Source organism: Felis catus, chromosome B1 (genome assembly GCF_018350175.1).
Source record: "Felis catus isolate Fca126 chromosome B1, F.catus_Fca126_mat1.0, whole genome shotgun sequence".
Lineage (NCBI taxonomy): Eukaryota > Metazoa > Chordata > Mammalia > Carnivora > Felidae > Felis > Felis catus.
In genome coordinates this window covers 169001045-169027338 of record NC_058371.1, presented here as the reverse complement: position 1 = coordinate 169027338, position 26294 = coordinate 169001045, and the positions used below count along the sequence as shown (strand labels likewise).

Sequence of the window (26294 nt, the reverse complement as noted above, 5' to 3'; positions counted from 1 at the left end):
CCCTCTCCCCCTGCCCCTCCCCTACTCGTTCTCTCTCTCCCTCTCTCTCTCTCTCTCCCTCTCAAAAACAAATAAAAAACATTAAAAGTTAAAACAAATAAAAGAAGTATAATTATAACCTATGTATTTTGCAGTTTCTGATGCTCTGGGTTAATGTCTTCATACTAAAGTATATTCACCAATATTCCAGCTCCTCTATTTGTCTTTCCAGGTTCTAGAAACTTCAGTGTTACTCATTAGAGGTCTTACCTTCTGGCATGTTTGAAAGTGGTATTCTATAAACATATAATGAATATAAAGTTGGATTATAGAATATCTCACTTATCTTTGGAGTTTATTGTTGTAAAAGTGTGCTAGTATTTTTGTCACTGGTTCCAAGTGAAAAGTGTTTGCTTGTCTTATACCAGTAATTTTTTAAATCCGAAATCCAGGAGATGTTGTGAAAGATATTCATCATGATTCAAATAAAATAGACAAATCTTCAAATAAAAAACTGGAATGCCATTATCTTGTGCTTCTTCAAATATCTAGTTGTGCTTATTAAAGAAAAGTGACATAGGACTTAGATATTATTACTTGGTAGTTTCTATTAGTGCTGACATCCCATCTGACAGCTTTGAAAGATATTTCTAACTAAATTATTCAGTGATTTTTTTTATGGGCTAAAATGATCCAATGAACAAATATGAACAAAAATTCACATGTGTAAATACCTCCTCCACCCCCACCATATAATTTCCCAGACTGCATTTGTACAATGTTTTGCCAAGTAATTCTATCAATTCTTTCATGCATAGGAAGTCCTAACACAAAGGCTACTAGTATTTTTAGATTCCCCCCGCCACCCTGGATGTAGGTATAGGGTATGAACTCAAACACAGTATGGAAGATTTGACATTCTGAGATCTGAACAAAACCTACATGGTTATATAATTTTGACAAGGAAAATGATGGTAAGTTTTTAGTAAAACATCTTCTTCTGAGATCTGATGTAGACATAGGCTTTCTTCTGAAATTCTTGTTGCCTCTTATGTTGAGAGCTTAAATATAGCTCAAGGGGGATGAATCTCTAACTCTTCTCTAATGGACTCTCAGTTTTATTTAACTTTTTCTGAGTAGATGAGAGATTCTTGCCATCATCCTCCTTGGCTCATAGTTCAGAGCCTGGGAATAGAAAAGTTTGATCTTTTTTCATGCTTTCTTCTTCCTCAAACTGTTGTCTTAAGAAAAGCCAAGTGATGAAGTAGAGTATTTGCTAAAAATGTGCTGCTTGATGAGATACTGAGCACTTCCTTGGTAGTTTGAAAAATAAAGTCTCTAAAAACTCCCCTGAATTTTTGATAAGTGAGGATGACTTAGAATTGGCGGGGTATTATCTGCCTCAGTTATAGAACAAAATTGATCGAGAATCGACACACGTAATTATGTTCATAACTTTTTTTTTCCAGAACGGTGAACAATGACGTTGATGAACACATTCGGAATTAAATGTGATTGAAGTACAATGTCCGGTTTTTGTTTTTCCGTCTGACAGCTATTTTCCCAAACTCTTGCCACCACAGCAGATCTGGGCGAAATGCAGTGACATCATTTTTTTTTTTTTTTATGGTCTGAAAAAAGGTTGTGGCTGCCGCTAATAAATGAGCCAGTATTCTTCACTGCTTGTCACACCAAACCCTGGAAGTCCGTTTTGCTTTCATGCAGGTATCGTTCTATAATAAGAAAACAAGTTAAGGAAATCAGTGCCACTTGAAGAACAAAATCTCACATGAAACTGTTAGTCGGGCTGTGACGACATAACTTACCCAAGCGGTGGGTGTCAAAGTGTGTGGAAAGACTTTCATAAAGAAACGCTTCGACAGTTATGAATCCAACCTCACCAGTATCTTCCAAGGAACTGTAAGCTTTCCCTCATCCCTTCCAAAACGTCTAGCCAAGAGAATAATAAACTACCCCCAGGCACGTTTAGTGCAACGAGTGACCACCATAGTAGTATGCAGTTAGTTCCTTTGCTTTTGAAGTGAAAAGGAGGGTTTCAACATCTGGGTTTCAAAGACCACGCCGATCTGAACAGGACAAGGCCACTGAAGTGGGCACGCAAATATTGCATTTGGCCTGCTCACTTGAAGCCCTTTTCTAGCTGTGCGTGTGTTTTCCCAAACCATTCATCTCATATCGGATTTCCTGCAAACATATAGACACCTTCTGCCCCCTTGCACAACCCCACCTAATGCTTTATTCATTTGATTGATTTATTTATACTATGCCCCTTTCTCCCAGTGCTCGGACGTGAACTTAATACACATTCAATACCCAAGACAAACCCGGCAGCCAAAACCGGTTTCAATGAAAGTAAATACTTACTAGGAAAGTATGGAAGGAGGAGCCATGCGTTATATGCTAAGGATCTTCCAAAGGTGTTCCAAAAATAAAGATACTTTTGCCTCTGAAAACTTTTAGAGCACACAAATGGGTTGCCAGTCACCCTCAAAGCAGCACAGAATGAGAGAGAAGCCCGGGTTTTGAGGGCTGCTTTTTCATGATGACTGTGTGTCAGTCTTTTTTTTTTTTTTTAATGTCTTTATTTTTATTTCTGAGAGAAAAGAGAGAGAGACAGAGTGTGAGCAGGGGAAGGGCAGAGAGAGAGGGAGACATAGAATCCCAAGCAGGCTCCAGGCTCCGAGCTGTGGGCAGAGAGCCGGATGCAGGTCTCCAACCCGCGAATCATGAGATCATGACCTAAGCTGAAGTCGAACGCTCAACCGACTGAGCCACCCAGGTGCCCCTGGACTGTCAGTCTTTAAGGGTAACTTATAAACCATTACCAACCTCCATTCCCACAGACCTCTCAATATATTAAGGGAAAATAATACATTAAAAACATAGTGATATTATGCCCTTCCAAAAAAGATATACAATGTTTTGTGGGACTTCTGAGTTTGAAAACTTTTGAGAAGTTTGGTCATCTTCAGAGAAACTGACCGGGCTCCAGATCGTATGAGCAGAAGTATTATTTAAGATGAAAATGATGTAACGGAATGCCTGGAATTTAACTGTAGAATTACTAAGAACATAGGCTCTGTGCCTTCCACAGCATGTGAAAAACCGCTGATAGCAGAATTCAATAAGCTTTTTATCAGACACGGGACAACTGCAAACACAGAGGCCTCTCATGTATTCTCCGTATAAAGGCTTGATATATGAATGACTGAGATTTGCAGCTATCAGAAGAGCTGGGGTCAAGGGAGCCAGCATAGAGGATCTCAGCCTGCAACACCAAACAAATGGTTCTCAAGTCCTCACCTGGAAGCCATGTACTTCTTACGCATCTCCAGGAAGGCTGGAGTCGTCAGTGCTCAGTCTTCAGTGGTGAGGCTGGTGGTTCTTTAACTCCCTAGGATGACTCTGGGTCTCGTGATTGTCCACACATCAGAGGGCAGCGGCCTCTGGAAAACAATGGCTCCTTACCAATCTCATGCAAATGCCTCTCTTTGTCAAGTTCTAGCCCAGAACTACACAAAGAAGAGGACTGTGGACAATATAGAATATAGTCCTTACCTTTACAGTCCTTACCTGTATGTAGTCCTGGTTTAGATGCCAAAGGTATGGCGGTCGTGATAAATTGACAGTGAATTCTCTAGCCCAGTTTTTGAATTTTTTTAAATTTTATTTTAGAGAGAGATAGTGCACCAGCGGGGCAGATGGTGGAGGGGAAAGAGAGAGAGAGAGAGAGAGAGAGAGAGAGAGAGAGAGAATACAAAGCAGGCTCTACACTGAGGGCAGAGCCCGTAGCCCAGTTTTTGAAGGCAACTTCATGGAAGAACAGGAAATTGTGTTTCAGATATGAAAACCTGAAAAATACTGGCAGAAGTAGACACTGGAGGGAGAAAATCTGACACTCAGTTTACAAAGTATCTCATATAGGCAAACTATAGAGTTCTGGAAGTCTGACTTCTTAGTGCTTGACACATTACTTTAGGAATGCCAGTTATTAAAGGATGTGACCTAAAAGAAAAAATTGCTTTAAAATGGTTAAGCTACAAGTTTCTGTGGTGAGCATATATTGAGTTTCTGCCCAGCTCGTGAACCAATAAACTCTTCTTTGCTATAGAAATTTATGACAACCCTAGTTCCCAAAGCCACATAATGAAATCTTTGTTCATAGTTGATTTGACCATGGGAAAGCAGTGGCTTGAGGGAGACTGAGTAGATTCTTCCTTCAGGGGGCTTAGGGGAGTCTGGGCTTCTCTTGCGCATACCAGATCTAAACCTGGTCGCTTGGGGTTACCCACTTTGCTGCCATGTAGACAGGCAGAGAGAGATGATGTGGGCAGAGAGAGTGTAACGGGCTGAAGGGTGTGATGAGAGCCCTACCTCTCCCCGGGTCCGGATTGCAGTCTCTTTTGGAGCCATGGAATTGTTGCCCTTGGAAGCTGTGAAATATCCCTGTGTCCATCTAGTAAATTCCATCTCCTCAGCCTGTCTGAGCTATTTTTTTCTTTTTCTTTAATATATCTTGAGTTGGATTCTGTTACTTGCCACCACAAACCACCAACAAAGGATGTTCATTACATTTAAAATACTATTCAATTTAGAGAATATCTCAGGGGCGCCTGGGTGGCTCAGTCAGTTAAGTGTCCAACTTTGGCTCAAGTCATGATCTCACAGTTCGTGAGTTCGAGGCCCATGTTGGGCTCTGTGCTGACAGCTCAGAGCCTGGAGCCTGCTTCAGATTCTATGTCTCCCTCTCTCTCTGCCTCTCCCCCACTCGCACTGTTTCTCTCTCTCGCTCGCTCTCAAAAATAAATAAAACATTAAAAAAATTGAAAAAAACATTTTACTTGAAAAATAAGAATGTCTCAATTTAATTCAAGAGAGTCTGTAATGAACAAAAGGATTCCATCATTGCTTACTGTCTTTCTGATGCATTTCTTCACTTCTGAATTCTTATTTATCCTGCTGTCCTGTGATTTTTTGAGGTTTTAACTGACCTTCCTCCTCCTGTCTCCCACCTTTCCAACTGGTAAGAAGATGAGAAGAGAAATACAATCTGAAACCCAAACCATGTAGTTTGGACTTTGCTAAAAGTGGCAGTAAATGTGAGACAATTAAATTTAATGACAAAAATGAGGTTCTACTAAGGCTTCGAGGTAGTCTGTTCCTAAGCCTGGGAGGCAGATAAAGTACAATATTATCTCTTAGCAATATAACCAAAGCTATACCCCAGAGACAATGCATTGGATTGCACATCAAATGACAGATTGCCAATTTCTCTTCAACAAGGTAATTGGCCACACTGGTAAGTATATTATTGCTGATATAAAATATTGTAATAGGTAATAAGAAACCTGGGCTAGCAATGGCAGATTTAGAAGAGAGTTACAAATTTAGCAGAGGAGCATTTAGTTGCAATCGACTTTCATACAAGTTTAAGAGACAGAGAAGGCTAGAGACAGAAGGGAGCAATTTCTTGTTGGCACAGGCTTTACTAAAGATATAAGAAGAAATGTGTATTATTGCCGAGATCTACTTCATCATTCTCCTAGGAAAAAACCATGACAATCACTTCATGTATTATTTCTAACCATTGTTTTCATATTACAGCATTAAAGCTGATTTGATTCACTTAGGCCAAGACACAAAATGTGACCACAAAAGCATTCAACAGGAAACATTTATGCCTTAAATAATTCAGCCCGCAGAAGAATTCAGATTACTTAGTTTCCTTTAAATAATTTAGGGGTGGCACTCAGGGCACTGAATAATCCACCTTTGAATTGCGGAGCAAAATTATGGTATGTAAGTTTTGATATTCAAATCTTGGATGTCTTTCCTTTCTCACGCCAGCATAATGAATCTGGAAGGAATTGTTTTAAACAGGACGGGTCGTGAGTAGGTTTTGAAAGTGCCAGCTCTTAACAGCTTATCAGCACTCTTCGCAGTGGGCTGCAAAAGCACAGAATCTAAGGCCCGCCCGGTGTCAACCTTGCTGTACTTTTCCTGCAAGACTTACATCGCACAAATTCGCTTCCCTTTTCGGACACTATGTACTTCTTTTAGAACAACCACTGTCTCCTTGAATGCGTAATATATTGCTCTTCAAAGATGTTGGTCCTGTAGCAAATAAAAAAGCTTCCGGTTTGGGAAGAAGAGGTGAATTGTGTTCAGGTGCATTCGAGTCATGATACAGCTTTTGGTAAAAAACGTTTCAAATAATTTAGAGATCTGCATAAGGAAGCCACAGAGTTCTCCCTCACCACTCCAACCCAGGCGTTTGCTAATTGAGTTGTTTGCTGTCAAAACACAACATTTTCTAATTGCTTTTATTCTTTTTCAAGTTTATTTTTGAGAGAGAGAGAGACACACATACAATGCAAGTGGGGGAGGGGCCAAGAGCGAGGGAGACACAGAATCCAAAGGAGGCTCCAGGCTCTGAGCTGTCAGCACAGAGCCTGACCTGGGGCTTGAACTCAGGAACTGCGAGATCATGACCTGAGCCGAAGTCGGATGCTCAACCACTGAGCCACCCAGGCATCCCGCAACATTATTTTTTTGTTTTTAAACAGAGCTTAATTAAAGTTAAACTATTAGGATAAGGAACACCTTAAATAAACAAATTTACACGATGGAGTGATTTGGTTGAGAAATTTTGTTTTTGTATAGGATTTTATTAAAAATATAGCATTAAAATTAAGAGACAAAACTAACCTAGATACTAATAAGTTTATTATACTTACTAGCCGATTTTCAAGAAACAGATAGTTTACCATCTCATGGCTGTTTATTAAAAATAGTTCCAAAGAGAACAGGCTTCTTGAAGTTTATTTTTATTGATATTTTACTTGCTGTTTTGTTTTCTCGGTTGCTATTGTTTTATTATTACCAGCAATATTTTGTTTTAAAACTAACCTTAGTGGGGCGCCTGGGTGGCGCAGTCGGTTAAGCGTCCGACTTCAGCCAGGTCACGATCTCGCGGTCCGTGAGTTCGAGCCCGGCGTCGGGCTCTGGGCTGATGGCTCAGAGCCTGGAGCCTGTTTCCGATTCTGTGTCTCCCTCTCTCTCTGCCCCTCCCCCGTTCATGCTCTGTCTCTCTCTGTCCCAAAAATAAATAAACGTTGAAAAAAAAATTAAAAACAAACAAACAAAAAAAAACTAACCTTAGTGAGATATAATTGCATACAATAAAAATCGGACTTGCGAATTTTGACGATGGTGTACATTTACCGAACTAACATCCTTGAGAACATAGCACATTTCCATCATTCAGGAAAGTTCTCTTGTGCCCCTGTGCTGCCAGTCCCTCCTGATCTCCACCCCTGGAGACCCAGGCAACTACAGGTATTATTTCTATTTTTATAGGTTAGTTTTGCTTGCTCTAGGATTTCTTATCACACAGTAGTATCTAAAAACACAGTAATTATATTTTTGTGTCTCCCTTTTTCATTCGGTGTAACGCTTGTGAGATTCATCCGTGTTATTACATGTATCAGTAGTTCATTCCATTTATTTACCTAGTAGTATTATGTTGTATATACGCTACAATTTCTTCGTCTATTCATTTTTTTGATGGACATTTCAGTTGTCTCCAACTTTTAGCTTTTGTGATATTTAATTAACTCTAATTGGTTATTTATTAAAATAATTTTAATTCAGAAATAATTTCAAACTTAGATAACTAAGTTACAAGAACAGTATAAAGAATTTGGTTTTAGTCATTTAAGAATTTGTCGACAGTGCAATGTTCCCTTAACCCGAATACGTTGGTGTATAATTCCTATGCACAAAGACATTCTCCTATATAATCATAATACAATCATCAAAATTAACAGTGATACATGATCACCATAGAATCTACAGAAGGTGTTTGAATAACACCAGTTTTCCCAAGAGTTTCAACCAAAGTTGCACGTTGAAATTTGCAGTTTTTGTGTCTCTTTTTAATTGAAATATAGTTGACACATAATGTTACATTAGTTTCAGGTATATAACATGTTGCAATTTTTAAAATGCACTTTAATCAGAAACATGGCTTAGTTTTTGCTTGCCTTTTCTGATCTTAATATTTTTAAAAAATTTTTTTATGTTTATTTATTTTGAGAGAGAGAGAGAGAGAGAGCACAAGTGCAGGAGGGGCAGAGAGAGATGGAGACAAAGAATCTGAAGCAGGCTCCAGGTTCTGAGCTGTCAGCACAGAGCCCAACATGGGGCTCGAACCCATAACTGTGAGATCATGACCTGAGCCAAAGTCAGACGCTTAACCGGCTGAGCCACCCAGCACCCCTGATCTTAATATATTTTGATGATTACAGCCAGTTTCCTTGTAGAATGTTCCTCAATTGGGATTTTGCCTGATGTTTTCACATGATTAGATGTAAGTTATACATTTTTTTGGCAAGATTATCAGAGAAATAATGTTGTGTTCTTTTCACTGTGTATCCTATTAGGTGGAACACAATTTTAATTTGTCTGGTTACTGGTGATGTTAACTTTGATCATTTGATTAAGGTGGCATCTGCTGTGTTTCTCCATGTAAAATTACTCATGTGCCCTTTTGTGATTACTATTTTGTAGAGAGGTACTTTGAGAGTATGCAAATTCCCATTGCTCATAAACTTTAATCATTTTAGCATCCATTGATATGGCTTGGGTGAATTAGTATTACTATGCCAAATTGTGATTTTCTAATTCTATCATTCACTCTACATTTATTAGTTGAAATTATGCCAAACAAAATGCTTTCTCTTATCAGTTCATTTGTATTCATTTATTTATAGCAGGATGGCTTCATGGATTCCTATTTTTTAAACAGCTTTTAATTTGTTACAGTCATTATTTATTTTGATATTCAAATTGTCTTAAATGCGACCAGATAATCTTTTTAAGTCAGTTTTTTTTTGTTCTTTTTGTTCTTTTAATATGTCTCCATCACTTGAGCACTGTCTTCTTTCTGATTCAAGATTTTCCAGGCTTACTTTCTATCCTCTGCCCCAGCTTTAAAATTAGCCCTTTCACCTAGAAACCAAGATCTAGACACCAGATATGCTTATTGCTATTGGGGGATAGTCGCTACTCCAGACCTTCTCAGTGGACAGAGTTAGGGGAAGTGTGTATGTAAATACATATACACACTTAAGCATATAGATATTTATATAATATTTATATATCTATATTTACATATATACACGAGTTCAAGTGATGTCCTCAATTCTCGTTCTGTAACAAAGTGTTCATTCTAATTCACTCCTTTTCCATATTTGAAACTCTCTTCCCTAGAAAAACAGAGATCCCCAAATCTTCAATCTGTAACTTAGCGAATTCAGTCCCCCCATGTTTCCAATCTCCCATCGCCACTGTCACCACCCTCTTAGCCCCTTATGTGGATGCTCTCCTCGCCCTGTTTAGGTTTGTTAACAACCTACAGGGTCACTTACAAGGGCCACTTACCCTTTTCATCTTGCTCTGGCTCCAACATCTGTCAAATGGGTGCCACTGTCCCCAACCCTGACTGACACCTCCCTGGCTTGCCCCCTCCTAATGGCTAAATTATTCAGAAAGAAAAGAAGGAAGGAAAGAAAGCAGGCTGAAGTTATATTTAAAGAGTTTATAATCTCAAAAGAGGATTTTTTAAAAGTTATCTATCTAAATCATTACCTCAGGGTAACCAACCAGGTAAAGAGAATTGAACTATGGCTTTTCTATTTTCATGTAAGGAGCATGTTGATTAACATATTATTCATTTGTAACTATTGCATTTAAGAACTATCAGCTCAGAGGTTTAGAACTAAAAGAGGAATTGGAACTCCATATCCAGTCACTTAACAGCTAAAATAGGGTGATGAACGTGGGATGATGTTCCCAAAGTCATATAATTGGTAGGCATTAGAACATTTGAGTTTAGTTAACAAAATCAGTAAAAGGTGTTTTTATATCTTTGATTTTTTCCTGACAATTTGTATTTCGTTTTTCATTAATGCCAATGAGGACCTTTCAGAACGATTCGTTATTTCTCTGGTATAGGCAAAAAACCAAGACCCAAAAAACACTAACCATCATTTACTGAGGGCCTACTATGCGGCATATAATGCAGAAGCTTTCCATAGGCTTTTCATTGATCATTTGGGTTTTATTCTTTGTATATAATAAGAAAACCGGGGGTTCCTGGGTGGCTCAGTGGGTTGAGCGTCCGACTTTAGCTCAGGTCCTGATCTCAAGGTTGGTGGGTTGGAGCCCCACGTCAGGCTTTGTGCTGGCAACTCAGAGCCTGCTTCAGATTCTGTCTCCCTCTGTCTCTGTCCCTCCCCCACTCATGCCCTCTATCTCAAAAATACACATTAAAAAAAAAAAAACCTTAAAAAAAAAAAAAAAGAAAAAGAAAACTATATTCCAGAGAGGTTGATTCATTTACCCAGAGTTATATTGGTAGAATTAGGATCTACACACGACTGTGTATGATTCTAAATCTCTTCTGCTATGCTGCGGAAACTTGCTATATTTTAGGCAGAGGCCCATGCATTAGCATTAATGAAATTGGCTTAATAAAAACAATGTTTTTTGTTTTTTGTTCATAGACTTGAAAAGTCCTGGGCTAAGTCTGATTTCAGCTGCAGCTTGAACCTAAGGCCTTGTCCCATGCTATTTATCTGTGTTCCTCAGCTCAGCAATGCTTTCTTCCATGTATTTCTCTGTTCTCAGTTTCCACGAGGGGCAAGTTGGTTGTAGGAGTTACTGTCACATTCAACCGGGTTTAAGGGCAGGGGGAAAGAGATGGGAGTCTTTTTCCTCTGGATTCCTGGCAAAAGCTCCATCCTGTTTCACGATTCCTGGCTGTGCCATGTGTCCATCCCTTGACTAATTACTATGGCTAATTAAAGCTGTCTGCTGAAGCAAATCTCCCAAATCCTCTAGCATGGCATGAAAGTAGGCGTGAAGTCCCTTTCCATAGGAAATTTGGAGTACTGTTTTAAAAGAAGAAAACTAAAGGGATGTTCGGTGGCAGAAGCAAAGGATATTTACTAAATGTCATAAAGAATTATTAGCAAGTAGAGCTCCTGATTCTATCATAGTTAACTGCCATTTACCCTGCCCCAAAGGGCCAATACACCTCCCACATCACTGTCCTGAATGTGCCTAAGGCTTTATGGTTACGTCACGGGCAAGAACACGAGTACCCTGGGCTTCAGAGTGGGGTGGGAGTAGCAGGCTGTACTTTCTCGCCGGCATCTCTAAAGCCTGCACATTCTGCCAGTGTCTCAACTGTAGGTTTTAGTCACTGTTTCCTGATATTTCTTAATTCCCATAATTTACCCTTAGCTTCCTTCTTCCCTGTGCTATCTACCTTGGCTTAGCTTCAGATTCTTACCACCTCTCTGATCTTCCCTCTCCTAAGAGCCTAGGAAATTTCAAAAGTGAAAGAAAGTCAAGTCCTAATTTTCTCACCTTGTTTCAATATTCAATATTCAGACAAGGTCAATGTTAAACTTCATACATCACATTTCTTTTTTGAGCCTTTTAAAATTTTTTTAAAAATTAAATTCATTTATTTATTCTTGAGAGAGAAAGAGAGAGTGTGAGGGACAGAGACAGAGAATCCCAAGCAGACTCTGGGCTGGCAGTGTAGAGCCTGAGGCGGGGTTCGATCTAACAAATGGTGAGATCATGACCTGAGCCGGAATCAAGAGTCAGGCACTTAACTGACTGAGCTGCCCAGGAACCCCTCTTTTTGATCTTGTTAGTAGGTATAAGGGTTACCATCCAGGGATAATCAAGTGTATTTATCTTACCAGTAAGTAAAAACTTAACCTATTTTCTAATTTTCCATAGTGTATGGTGAACTCTTGAAAAGCAGTTCTCAAGCTGGGTGATTTTGTCCTAATCAAAAGTACAAAAGATAGAGAATGTTCAAGTGGAAAATCTGATTTTTTTTAATGCCATAATTAACATCAGAGATAAGAATTAGATCGCGAATAAATTAAGGAAGACAGGTGGAATTGTTAAGTCACATCCCACCGGAACTTGACACCAGTGTTGTCAGCATATTGCTATTGATTTAATAACTTCTTACCGGGTGTAATTTTCAATCTTAGGACTTCTCTCCTTCAGTTAGAACATTGTGTTTTATTTTCCTTAAATGGTTCTATCTGTGATGGTTAGAATGTGCTGAGTTTGACCATACATAAGAATCAGACATTGGCTGATTTTTGGATCTCAGAAGTGTAGGGGATCTTTGAGGAATTTGGAGTCATTCACAGTCACTGTAACTCATCTGTAACTGATGTGGGTCCTTGGGCTCCCCAAGCAATAGAAATTAACTAGAGGCCAAACAAGAGTTCCAGACATGGCTTTTACTGGGGCGTATGCTGGAGCATAAGGGAGACAGCGCAAAGGAAAGGGGTCTTCAGCCTGGTCCCCCGAACAAAGGCTGGGAAATTTTTAAAGAGACTGAAGCAGGAAAGGGGTGTCATTTAAGCGTCATTGTCATTTAAGCGTCATTAAGCGTGTGGAGGTGGGGAGTTCTTGTTGCCTGTGCATGTAAATGTCATGCTTTAACGTGTATTGTAAATCTAATTAGCATGTTAAATCTCCACCCCAGGGTGTGATTTTTAGCATTCTAATGAGAAAGAGAGTCCATGAAAGGTCAGTGCTGGGGTCCACCTTGGCGCAGACTGATTTGGTTGGATCTTCACTAGTCTTTGTAGTAGACTGTCCTTCAGGTAAGCATCCTGCTTCCGATTCCCTGCAAGATATGCTACTCAAAGGGCATGGACTTTCAGCTAGCCAGGAACACTGGATTTTGTGGTTCAGGATGAGGGGACCCAAGTCCAGTCTCTGCTCTGTCTTATTACCACCATTTTGTTTTACCAATTCCGCATATGCAAACTACTAGCCTAGGCATTCCTAACCACTGACTCATGAATATCTTTTCTGTCATACTAATGGCAGATCAATAAGTTACTCTAACTGAAGATGAATATATCAGTACTCATTTATACTGTTCACTTGATTTTCTCAAAACGTATACCAAGATCTTAAGGCATTGGGAGAGATTATAATGTCTACAACATCCATTAACATTTGATTCATAATTTGTTTGAATTTGACACCAAAATACAGAAGATGAATCCTTTCAATATGCCATTAATAATGAAAAAACTCATATACCAAGACACTTCACGATTGTGTGTTCTGCTAGTTATTTAAAAAGAATAGAAACGTTTTTAGGGGGAGTTGCTTAAGCCCCACATTCCAAAATAGATGCCACAAGGTATAAAGGGATGAGTGTATGACAAACTAAAGAAATGATCTAAAGAATTCTTTGGAAGATGCATTGAAAAGCAGTTTAATTCTCCTTCAGAAGATCTACTATGTGGACCCAAACCCTATCTGCCATTTCCCATTCTGAAATATGGTAATACGGAAATTCTTTTTAAAAAACAAGTAAACAAGAAAGAACAAACTTTATTCAGCCTTCAAAATAGTTAAAAAGGGATCAAGTATAAATAGCAACAATTCTTTCCTGTTATGACCATGTTAATAAACTAAATTAATTGTGCTTAATCATGACATAAAAATACATTTAAAATTCTTAAAAAAGACATTGATAATAATTACTGTGGAGATCCTTCATGATATGCATGCACACTACCCTAATGCCTTGCATTAGTTGCATTCTGTTTGAAGAGCAATTGGTGTTACCTGTGACTACAGATCCAAGAGCTAAATCTCTAGGTAGTCTGTCCACACCCTAGGACATACGTTGAATTATGAATGAACAGGACTACGTCTTGGGACTAGATGATCTGCGTAAGAGAGTAGCAAAAGCGCTGGTTTATTTTGTCTCCTCGTGAGCATCTAACATATCGCTTGGCACAAAGAAGTGGTTGATACGTGTTTGCTGAGTTGGATCAGTAATCATCCTGCAGTGAAGTTCTTACTGCATTGTGCTGTGATGGTTTGTTTGCTTTTAATTACTTGTTTGATTATTTAACTTACTGAGAGTAGGTCCTGGTGTTTTCAATACTGAATGCTTAGAGTCAAGTGTAGGGCTTGGCACCTATTAAGAGTCCAGTAAACATTTGTACCACAAACAAATGAAAGTTGAATTAATTATGATGCCCTTGAAAAGTACTAGATGTGAAATACCTCAAATGTGAAAGATAGTTACTGAAACCAGAAGTCTATGATGGATTGTCCCAGAGAGAACAAATCATAGACTCTAATTTAGCATTCAACTTTCTATTCGCATGGCTTATGGATCATATACATCGACCTGTTTTGCCTGTTACTTTCTTTTTTTTTTTAATTTTATTTTTTTAAGTTTATTTGCTTTATTTTGAGAGAGAAAGAGAGCAAGCAGAGGAGGGGCAGAGAGAGAGGGCGAGAGAGAATCCCATGCAGGGTCCGTGCTGTCAGCACAGAACTCGATGGAGGGCTCGATCTCACAAACTGCAAGCTCATGACCTGAGCCAAAATCAAGTGTCCGATGCTTAACCAACTGAGCCACCCAGGCATCCCTGCCTGCTACCATAAAATCAGAACTGCTTAATCCTTCACCAATAGCTATGGCTGAACAAATAAATCATGTGTTTCAAATGCTGATTGCACCAGAGCATCGCCTACTGGGAGAATACACAAACCAGCCCAATGAAATAGGAAAGGTTTGAAAGAGATTTCGGTACTGAGATAGTTTATGTCTTACTGTTGGTATCCTTATTGTTTTTTCTTGCCTGAACTAACTGTCCTTTTCAGGTTTTGATTTCTTGTGGACATAAAACATCTCTCTAGTCTACAAAATGTCCTTCGTAGTTTTCTTAGTGTGACTGAAGTGTCACAGCCTTTAATCTTTCCCTATCTTATAAATGCTCAGTTAAGGTCTCGGACGGTTTGGAGTGCAGGCGGCACAGGCAGGTTTGATGGTCAGTGAGCTGCTCCTCACCTGAGATCACTCCTGTTCTCCCACGGTCTGAAGATTCCCAGCGTCCCAAGGGTAGCCCAGTTCTGTCCCACGGCCTGTGATGATGCATGCTCACAGTACAGATGTGGAATAGGTAGGGGTTTATACATCACATGCCGTCAAGTTCTTCCACGTACAGGATTGTATGTAGAGACAGAGGAGACAATAAAGATAAAGTTACTTGAGACTTGCTTTCAAAAATAGTATGTTGGGGCGCCTGGGTGGCGCAGTCGGTTAAGCGTCCGACTTCAGCCAGGTCACGATCTCGCGGTCCGTGGGTTCGAGCCCCGCGTCAGGCTCCCGGCTGATGGCTCGGAGCCTGGAGCCTGCTTCCGATTCTGTGTCTCCCTCTCTGTCTGCCCCTCCCCCGTTCATGCTTTGTCTCTCTCTGTCCCAAAAATAAATAAAAAAACGTTGAAAAAAAAATTAAAAAAAAAAAAAGTATGTCATGATGGAGGAAATCCAACTGCAAGTTTTCTAAGAAAGGAAGGGGGATCTTTCCCCTTATTTTTTTTTTGTTTGCTTATTTGTTTATTTTTGAGAGACAAACAAAGAGAGTGACAGCAGGGGAGGGGCAGAGAGAGGGAGACAGGGGATCTGAGGCAGACTCTGCAGCAACAGCAAAGAGCCCGATGCAGGGCTCGAACTCACAAACCGCGAGATCATGACCCAGGCTGAGTTGGATGCTTAACCGACTAAGCCACCTGGGTGCCCCCTTTTCCCTTATTTTCAACAGGGAGAATTTGTAACATCCATTTGTCCTTATTGCAAGGACCTACTGCAAGGACTGCAAGGACCTACTGCAAGGACCCCTTCCATAGGCCCTTGGCCCAGGGTGGCCTCCACACGCAGAATGTTGTTAACCCTGAACACCTCTGACTCTTGGTCTGAGGGCTGTTTGGCTACCCAAGTGCTTTTGGCTCAAGAGCAAGGTAGGCTGAATGCTAGGGAATTAATGCTCCCGGAAGCAGCCTACAGCCAATGATGGACAGGAAGTCAAGGGATGGGTACCCCACCTTCCCTGCCCCTTCCTTGGGATAACTGAAGTTCTTGTCTCTCTGCCGAGGGAGTAAAGTTCTATTGCCCAGAGGTAATTGCTAGATAATGAACTTTCTTGGCTCTGTTTTTACTTCCTTGCTTTGTTTCTCACACCCTGCAGGTATTTCCTGGGATTGTCTCTTAAATAAACTATTTACGTTTGAATCCTTGCCTCAGAGCCTGTTTCTGATGGAACTCATAGCCTAGGTTATACTGCAGTGAACTGAGAGCAGGGATTCCGGCTGCTGTATGCATACATCTCACATCATAGGCTGGAACAGACTTGCACAGAGCTGGCATTCAATGCCGATTGAATGGTTTTCTGAGTTTGCACAGTAATGAATTTTCTTTGAACAGGGATCTGCATGTAATATTAGACACGCTCCTATGAATCTTCAAAATATGCTATGAAGAATTAAGTACTGGGACACCTGGGTGGTTCAGTCAGTTAAGTGTCTGACTTTGACTCAGGTCATGATCTCACGGTTCATGAGTTTGAGCCCCACATCTGGCTCTGTGCTGATAGCTCAGAGCCTGGAGCCCGCTTCAGATGCTGGATTCCCCTCTCTTTCTGCCCCTCCCCGACTTGTGTGAGCTCGCTCACTCTCTCTCTCTCTCTCTCCCTCTCAAAAATAAATAAAAACATTAAAAAAAAAAGAATTAGGTATCCTCAAATGATAAAGTTATCTATTGAATATCTCTAGTGGTTGCTACATTCCGAGGTTGACTTTTAGAATGGACATCTTATTTTATCTTCATAGAGGCATGAAGAACTGGCTGAGAAGGATGGTGTCTCTGGGACTAGACTGTCTGACTTCATGGTCCACTGAAACCTTGGAAACTTCAGGAAAAGAATTTTCCTATCTATGTCTGTTTCCTTTCTTATAAAATGAAATGAAATTACCTACTTTACAGGGTTGTTAGTAAGATAATATGCACCTTTAGCCAATATCTCACATGTTCAATAAATGTTAGCTATAAAAAGAGCTAATATGATATATCATTATGAAAAGAAATGATTCATCTTTTTTTTTTAACGTTTATTTATTTTTGAGACAGAGAGAGACAGAGCATGAACAGGGGAGGGTCAGAGAGAGAGGGAGACACAGAATCGGAAACAGGCTCCAGGCTCTGAGCTATCAGCACGGAGCCCGATGCGGGGCACAAACTCACAGACTGTGAGATCATGACCTGAGCCGAAGTCGGACGCTCAACCGACTGAGCCACCCAGGTGCCCCGAAATGATTCATCTTATTAGAGTTGTAGTAAGTGTGACTCATGGAATTTTGCCCAAGACTCTACAGTAAGAAGGGTGCCTGACTGGCTCAGTTGGTTGAACATCCAACTTTTGATTTCAGCTCAGGTCATGATCCAGGGTTGTGGGATCTAGCCCCATGTCTGGCTCCACACTGAATGTGGAGCCTGCTTGAGATTCTCTTTCTCCCTCTTCCCTTCTCCCCTCCTCACACACACACACACACACACACACACACACTCTTTCTCTCTAAAATAAAAATAAACTAAAGAATATTTTTAAAAAAGGACAGTATAGTTAGTGTCAGAGTCTGGATTCGACATTTTGTCTTTCTGAACTAGCACTCCTCAATCCGTTCTCCTCTGCCCATTACGCACTACTTACTACCTTCATCCTGACCATTATCACTGAAATGGGGATGTGGAGAGAAGAAATGTTTGATCTTTCATAAATGAATTGCTCTTTTTCTAGTCAGTTTTATCATTCACCACTACGCTGTCCCTTCCTTTCCTGCCACAGTTCTACCCATCTCTGGCCAAACTGTGAGCATTCTTGCACTACTGACCTCTGGTTGAAATGCCTCCCGTATGCCACCCTCCACTTCTTCATCCTAACTCACAGTTGTTTTAGGTGTCAGCCAAGATTTTTGTGCCCTCCACAAAGCCTCTCCTGATGCCCCCGCCGGAGTTAGGTAGTTCAGTGGATTGTAGATGGCCACAAGGTGTTTGACACCTGTTCCCTGTCAAGAATATGATAGAAATTTGAGATACGCATCTCATTCAGGCCTACTTTGACTGAAGGCCCAGATTGTAAGAGATTGGTAACGTTTACTCCTTGTGTCTTGAAACATCCTCTCTTACAGTCCTGAACATATAAGAAGTCCTGACAGAGTTGCCATATTACGAGGAATTCTAAGCTAGCAACATGTAGAGGGTGGAAAAAGAGAGATAGAGAGAGGTACGTGGCCAGCCTCTAGTCATTCCAGTCCTCAGCGATTTTAATTATTATAGCTAAGGTCTCAGGCATCGTGAGTAGGGACAAGCCATCCTGTCTACATTCTGGTAACACTGCTGACCCACAGAATTATGAGATATAAAAATAACACATTAGGGCACTTGGGTGGCTCAGTCGGTTGAGTGTCCGACTTCAACTCAGGTCATGATCTCAGGGTTTGTGAATTCGAGCCCCACCTCAGGCTGTCAGCACAGGGCCTGCTTCTGCCTCTCCCCTCTCTCTGCCCCTCCCCCCCAAAAAAACAAAAAACAAATTGTTTTAAACACCATCTTTCAGGACAATTTGTAACTTAGCAGTAGATACTGGAATTGATACCCCTCCAATCTACTTCCATGGCACTCCGTCTTATGCTACCGTAATGCCTGTAACAGTACCTCGTTTCTTACCGTATGTTTCTCCCACAGACTTACAAATACCCTACATGCAGAGATGGTGTCTGGTTCACCATCATTTCCTGGCATAGATCTGGTGCTCCACAAATATTGGCTGAATAGAGAATTTGGATATTATTTATTGGTGCATAATTATGGGAAATAAAAATAGTTTTGCATTATTGCTTTCTGAATCATAATCTTTTCTCCCTGTCTCAAGATTCCTGTTATCTTTCTCACTTTTTTCATTAAATATCTATGGCACATATGCTATATTGCGGACATCGTGGTGAAGGTTTGGAATACAGCAGGGAACAAGGGCCCCACAGTTCTTGCTTTCATGGAATAGATCTTACAATCTTTTCAGAGTGACAAACAAAAATTTGCAAAACTAAAGATGTAATGAAAAACTATGAAAGTGGAAGCTTACACCAGAACATCTACCAGGGAGGCATAAGATAGCTTGAGAGGTCTGGAAGGCTTGCCTGCAGAAGCGACTGGAAGAATAAGTAGAAAGTAGTCAAAGAATTCAGGGTAGGTTGGAGCAGGGTAAGCATTGTGGGGAGAGGAAGCAGTTTATGGGAAGTCTCTGAAGTAGCCAAAGTGTTTGCAATTTAAGAAACTGAAGAAGGTCAGTGGAGCTGGATCAGTTTCCTTTCATTCTCCATATTCCAGAAAACCATACTTTCATTTTTGTAGTCACAGATTTTCCCTGTACCATCCCATAAGTGTTTTTCAATATCACAGACCTCTTATTCACCTTGAAGAATGAAAGATTTTTTTAAAAAATTAAAATCTTAATAAAATGAAGTTCATTCTAGCTGACTCACTTAGAGGTAATTTTTCAAAAGTTCTTAGATTTAAATATTCTTTTGTCAGCTCAACTTTAATTCCAGGGGTTTTAGAGAAAGAATAATTATATGCTGATTCTGATCTCAAAATGTCACTGAGAATAATTAACCAGAAAAGAAAGGGGTATTGTATTTAAATATTTTGTATCAGAATAAAGTGAAAAAAAAAATAGGTCTTATTCTTTTGGATTTTGAACATTATCTATGAATGCCTCTGTTAATACTATTTAATGTTTTTAAATATTTAAATAAAAATGTAAAGACATTCAGGTTTTAACAGCTATATGTACAATACAATTTATAGTAATTTCATTGATATGGGGTATTATTGAAATATTTACTAATTTATAATGTAAATGTTTACAAAATAATAGAGTTGGCATAATAGCAATAGTTTAATATTATCCATAAATTAAAAGGATGAGCTTAAAGTCTCCTTGTTTTTAATTTGTAATTTATTGCTATCATTCTGATCAGCCAAACTAAATGAGATAATATGTGTACAATACTTAAAAGAGTAATTGGCACATAGTAGTAAGCATTAATTTTTTATCATTGCTGCTTTGCCACACATCTTAACTTCTCTCTGCATACATTAGTAACATTCACCTCCAAGAACTTTAAAAGCCTGTGATATGCAAATATAAAGCTTTTGTTTGCCATCAACCAAGACTAGGATTGACCCCACAGTATAATGACCCTGAAGTGTCTCTTTTTAGTATGCAGAACTCCGTATCTACTATGACTAAGTAGAAATCATTAGGCTGCTCATTTCTGAGTAATTCAATTCCCAAAATACTCCATATATTTCTTTCTTTTTCTTGCTATTATTTCTAAAAATCAGCCAATCCTATTGTTATGAACACTTACAGGGACCTCTTGTCAAAAGGTCCTCCTCCTCTCCGTGCCTCTAGAGAGAAATGGTTTTCGCAGTCATTCATTTTACCCCTGCTTGCTTCAGTCTGGGTTCTCGGTGCCTAAGAAGGTCAAGATTCCTTCACTAGGGCTCGGTAGAGGAGTAGGAGGTGTATATGTAATACAGCTGAATTCAGTTTGAACATCCAAGCTGCCACCTTGTAGAGATCATGGTTGTACCTGCAATCCAGGAAGATCTTTAGTGACTTTACAGAAAGAACATATTCAGAGAAGTGTTACTGGTAGATTTGAGAAAACAAAGTAACCATTTACTTTGATTCCTTCACTGGGGGTGGGTAAAGAGCTAGGGGCTGTACTATAATTATAATAATAATTCAGAGGTAGTGTTTGTAGACAACCTGTCACTAACGATAAAATCATGGAGAAAAGGGTAGAAAGCAACTAAAGCCAGGTAAGAATCTTTGCTCATAAACTAGCATGAAATAGCACATCCCCTGGCTTTCTAAAATCAGCTCACTTTTGAGCATTCCCTTTCCTTTTGCTGGAAAGAGGTGGTTTGCAAGGGAATAGACAACCGCCACCCCCATCATTGTTGCTGTTACCATTCTCTGGAGAAGTGCAGTGCACTGTGGATTTCACGTGAATGTATCCAGGTCCTGAAGATAATAGATGTTATCTGTTATCAGTGACACAAATCACTGTAGAGATATCCAGGGATCCCTCCCACTTGGTTCTGCTACATCTAGGTCATACCTAAAGCATGAGAGTGTTATGCCCAGAATTCGTGATCCCCAAAGACCACTAGGGAGCCAAGACTGATGCAAAAGCAAAAGAGCCATTATTTGAGCTAGCTCCAGCTCAATCCCCTACTTGCACCGACGCAGCGGTGAGATACCAAGGAGAGAGAGCGAGTTTCAAAAGCACAAAGGTTTTATTGGGGCCTAGGGGCAGTTGGTGAGGTAATGGCTGTGGCCTCAGCCGATTGGCTGGGGAAGGGTCGTGGCCTCGGCCGATTGGCTGGGGAAGGGTCGGAGTCCTGTTAGGCAGGTCGCTGGGCGTGTTTTGATCAGGAAGTTTGAACGGGTGAGCGGGAGGTTACTCAAGGGGAGGAGGCGCGGTCTGAGGTTTCTGTGATTTTCCCGGAAAAGGGGTCATGTCGGGGACATAGTCACTCAAGGTGGAGAACACAACAAGATGGAGTCGGCTGGCGTAGGCCCGCCCTTTCAACAGTCTGTTGAGGCTGGGGCGCCATTGCTCAATTCCCTAAAGATGATGTGCAGTAACCCTTTTCCAAAGTCTGGCCCTCTCTTGAGGTATTGGTCTGAAGCTGTATATAGGCCTTAGCTCCTAATGAAATCCACAGACTTCTGTCTCCTGTCCTGGTCCTCAGAAAGGTCTTCTTCCAGATCTTCCTCTTTTTATGTGTTTCTCAAATGGACTCCTGTAAAGTCAAATTTCTTCTCTCTCTCTCTCTCTCTCTCTCTCTAGGAAACATACCTTACTCTTGTCAGTGGGCTTGGTTTTGGGAAACAACAGTTGGGAAGGGAGATGTCTTTCAAATAAGTTTGCTTTCACTACTGCTACCACATTTCCACTAAGCAAAGATGCACAGAGCAAGCTACTGAAGCTTAAGTTAATGGAGCAATAGAATGTACAAGAACAAAAATACTTCCAAATTCTCTGCTGAAACGTAGAAACAAAAGCAGAATTAGTCAAATAAATGCTTTCTTTGGTTGCTCTGATCATGTTTAATGATAGAAGGAAATTTATTTTTTATTTTTATATTTTACTCTTTTTTAAAATATAATTTATTGTCAAATTGGTTAACGTATAGTGTGTAAAGTGTGCTCTTGGTTTTTGGGGTAGATTCCCGTGGTTCATCGTTAACATACAACACCCGGTGCTCAACCCAACAAGTGTCCTCCTTAATACCCATCACCCATTTTCCCCTCTCCCCCACCCCACTATCCACCGTCAGTTTGTTCTCTGTGTCTGAGAGTCTCTTATGGTTTGCCTCCCTCTCTCTCTGTTTGTAACTATTTTTTCCCCTACCCTTCCCCCATGGTCTTCTGTTAAGTTTCTCATGATCCACATATGAGTGAAAACATATGGTATCTGTCTTTCTCTGACTGACTTATTTCACTTAGCATAATGAAATAATGAATAACGAAATGAATAATGAATAATGAAATGATTCCTTCCATAGAAGGAAATCTAAATTCTAGAGGAATTATATATATTTGTGTGTATATGCATATATATATATATGTATATATATATACATACATATATATATATATATATATATATATATATATGCTTTAAAGTCTCTGAGGACTTTTTGAAGTGGAATTAACATTTTCAGACCAAGTTTTAGCTGTGGCTCCCATCATCTGATACTTAAGATACTTAAAACCCATCCAAAGAGTGACCCCAATGATTTCTCAGATCCCCAAAGAAGAACATCACTTATACTCACAAAGTAATCTATCTGCTTCAGTCATTTCTCCCTCCCTTGATTTGACTCACCAGGCCAAAGTCTACCTCCCTTCAATTTTCGTGAAAGAGTCTTACTGATGCCCTGTGGGATTGGCAAAGCCCAAACAAAAAGAATTATTTTTCAAATTTCCCAACTTGTGCCGGATCAACACTCCTAATGCCAGGAGACTTACAAAGGCATTCATGAAAGCAGTTATTTCTGCTTTTCCCTTCTGGCCCTTCTCTTTTACAAATACTGACATTTTACTGTCCTCTTCATGCTTTCCATCTCACTTTTACAAATGTACACAGTAATTTGGGCCAGAGCCTTACAAGTCTCGATCCATACGTAGTCGGAATCCACTCTTCCATTTTAGTATTTCTCGCGATACAATAACCAGTGTTATTGGCACCAGTTAACTGGCAGAACAAGGGTCCCCAAGATGTCCGTGTCCTAATCCCTAAACTGCAAGTGTATTACCTGACGTGGCAAAGGAGAATTAAAGATGCTCAGCAGCTGACCTGAATATAGAGATATTATTTTGGACTGTCCACTGGCCTCAATATAATAATCAAGATCTTTATAAGTGGAAGAGGGAGGCAGAAGAGGATCAGAAGGAGATGTGACTATGGAAGAACGGCCAGAGAGACATGATGTTGTTGAACTTGCCGGGGGAGGAAAGGAACCACAGGTGAGGAATGTGAACTGCTTCCAGGAGATGGAAAAGGAAAAGAAACAGATATACCCCAAGAGGCCCCAGAAAGGAAGGTAGCCTTACCAGCACCATGATTTTAGCCCAGTGAGACCGTGTCAGTCTTCCAAACTACAGAACCGAATGGTAATGAATTCTTATTGTCATTAAGTTTGTGATGATTTGTTCAATAGAAAAAAAATAAAGGTTTTTTCTATTTTTCTGTTTTCTATTTTTCTACTACAAAAATCCAGTATACACATAGAAAACCAAGAAAAGTCTGAAATATAATTCTTACTTTAGCAATATATAAAGTCATATGGTCCATGTAAAACATAGGCATTTAAGTTAATGTTTGCATCACAGTTTAACTTCTGGCTTAATATTTGAATAATATCAAGAGCCAACTTGAAGCGATTTTCCATGGGGGGAATGCTGGTTGCATCAAAGAGGAATTAAAATATTTAATCTAGAGGCCTAGAAAACAGTTTGCAGCTTTCATACTGTAGCTTTATTTCAGTCGATGTTTCAAATACCTTAGGGTTAACTCTCAACTGGGGCACATGAGTAGAAAGAAAAGCTAGATCAATATGGCAATGAAGTCCCATAGGGAGTGGGAAGAGAGGGAGGATTTTGGAGTCTGATGCAGGGCTTGATCCCACGATGATGGGATCATGACTTGAGCCAAAATCAAGAGTCAGACACTCAACTGACTGAGCCACACAGGCGCCCCTAGCATAAATTTCTAAATGGCTTTTTTTTTTTTTTTTAAGTAAAATATTTAAGGCAACTTATAAACCAGGTAATGCCTGCAATTAAAAACAAAACAAAACAAAACAAAACAAAACAAAACAAAACAAAACAAAAACACTTCACTATATTCCTCAGCCTCCCTTGCAGTTAGATGTGTCCATGTAACTGAACTTTGGTCAATGAAATGTGAGCTGATTTGATGTACCCCTAGTCTAGGCCCATTGAAACCTCTTGTGGAATTTTGCATGTACTTTTCTTTCTGCAATCACTAGTTACAAAAAGAGGAATCAAAGGGCCCACATAGAAGACCCTGGGCCCCTAAGATACACATCTGCCATCCTAAATTAGACTATGATTTGAGTGAGAGATAGACTACCATTAAGCTGAGCCACTATAAGTTTGGTGTTGTGGGTTATAATAATTTGCCTGCCCTGACCGGTAGAACTCCTTTATCTTTGAGGAGCTCAGTTTCCTCATCTATCAGATTCCTCTTAACTCTATAATACTGTAAAATTTTAGACTGTGGAATACCTCATGAGTATACTCCTTTAGGGAGTGAAAAATATTTATTATTACTTTTTTAAAGTGCATATTTATTTATTTTGAGAGACAGTGAGTGGGGGAGGGGCAGAGAGAGAGAGAATCCAAGTAGGCTCTGCACTGTCAGTGCAGAGCCCAATGTGGGGCTCGAACTCAACAAATGGCAAGATCATGACATGAGCTGAAATCAAGAGTCAGATGCTTAAACTGACTGAGCTACCCAGGCACCATGGGAGTGAAAGTATTTAAAGGTGAATCTGGGACCAGGGTACATGCTGGTTCACAACCTCCTTGGGAGCTTTCCAGGTATGATCTGAAACTGGCCTCCACACATGGAGGGCGAGAAGAGACCAAAGAAAGAAGCAGGCCATTCCAGACTGGTAGGTGTCAGATTTAATAAGCAAGGAATTTACCCATAACTCTTGCCTTGGGCAGCAGCAAGACAAATAGATCTCCCCATCTTCCCACCAAATCTTAAAAATTTATATAGAGGCCTTAACGGGGCTCAATACTGTATACCATCCAAATGGTTCCAACACCACTTACTAACTCAAGGCTGTGTCCTTGAGGCAGTTTCTGGGAGCAAGGAGCCTCTGATTATAGAGGTCTAACTCAGGGGTCAACCAGTGGTCCTGTCATCTTGATGAGTTTTCTCATCAGTAGAATTTGGCAAGATGTGGGTGTATAAGTGTCTCTCCTTATTCTGTGTTTCAAGACACAGGTGATGCATATGTATGTTCTGATTTTTTTTAATGCTAGATTTAAAAGAATGCCATCAGCTGCTACAAATGGTGGGCTAGGAGTCCTTACCATCTGTGACCACGTTGCTATTCTGCAGGTTCAAATTGGGAGGTTTGGGGAGGATGGCAGTGAGCGACTGAAGATTTCAGGGAAGGTGGAGAGCAGTCTGAATGACTGAGTATCAGGAAAAAGACTAGTTAGTGGTGGTCATATTCCATTAAAGATTGTCAAAGTAGATCATGGCTTGAGCTGCTGAAGTCCATCCACAGGCCAGTATATAAAAAATAGAGATGGAAGTTAATGGCAACAAAGGTATTCAGATAGAAATATCTGAAAGGCAAAGAAGAAAGATGTCAGGGACAGCATCAGAAAATGGGTTAGAGGTGAAGATTATGAGCTTGGGGTTGGACCTGGGGATATAGAAATGGGTCATATTTTACAAGTGAGATTGAGAAACATACAGAATTCACCCAAGAAAACAACAACAACAAAAAAATGGGATGGTGTAGCGGAAGAGAAGCTGGTTCATCCCCTTACACAACATCAGGGTGACCCTGAACAAGATATCTCCTGATCTCAGATTTCTCATCTTCATAGATGGGAATTTTATAGCCTGGCCTGCCTCAAAGATCTGTTGGGAGAGCAAATGAAATAAAATCTGTGGGAACACATTCAGGAATATGTAAAATTTTGTTTCAAAATAATTAATTGAGGCTATACTCCTCTGACTCCGGA

At 40.0% G+C, this 26294-nt stretch overlaps 1 long non-coding RNA gene across 1 annotated transcript; it reads right to left on the bottom strand.

Annotated features, from left to right (window-relative positions):
- Positions 1–369: 369 nt before the first annotated feature.
- LOC123385081 lies at positions 370–20608 on the bottom strand. Its single transcript, XR_006597123.1, has 4 exons — positions 20350–20608; positions 3304–3446; positions 2365–2593; positions 370–1712 (listed from the first exon to the last, which is right to left on the bottom strand). It is a non-coding gene; the product is annotated as an uncharacterized LOC123385081 (long non-coding RNA).
- Positions 20609–26294: the final 5686 nt, after the last annotated feature.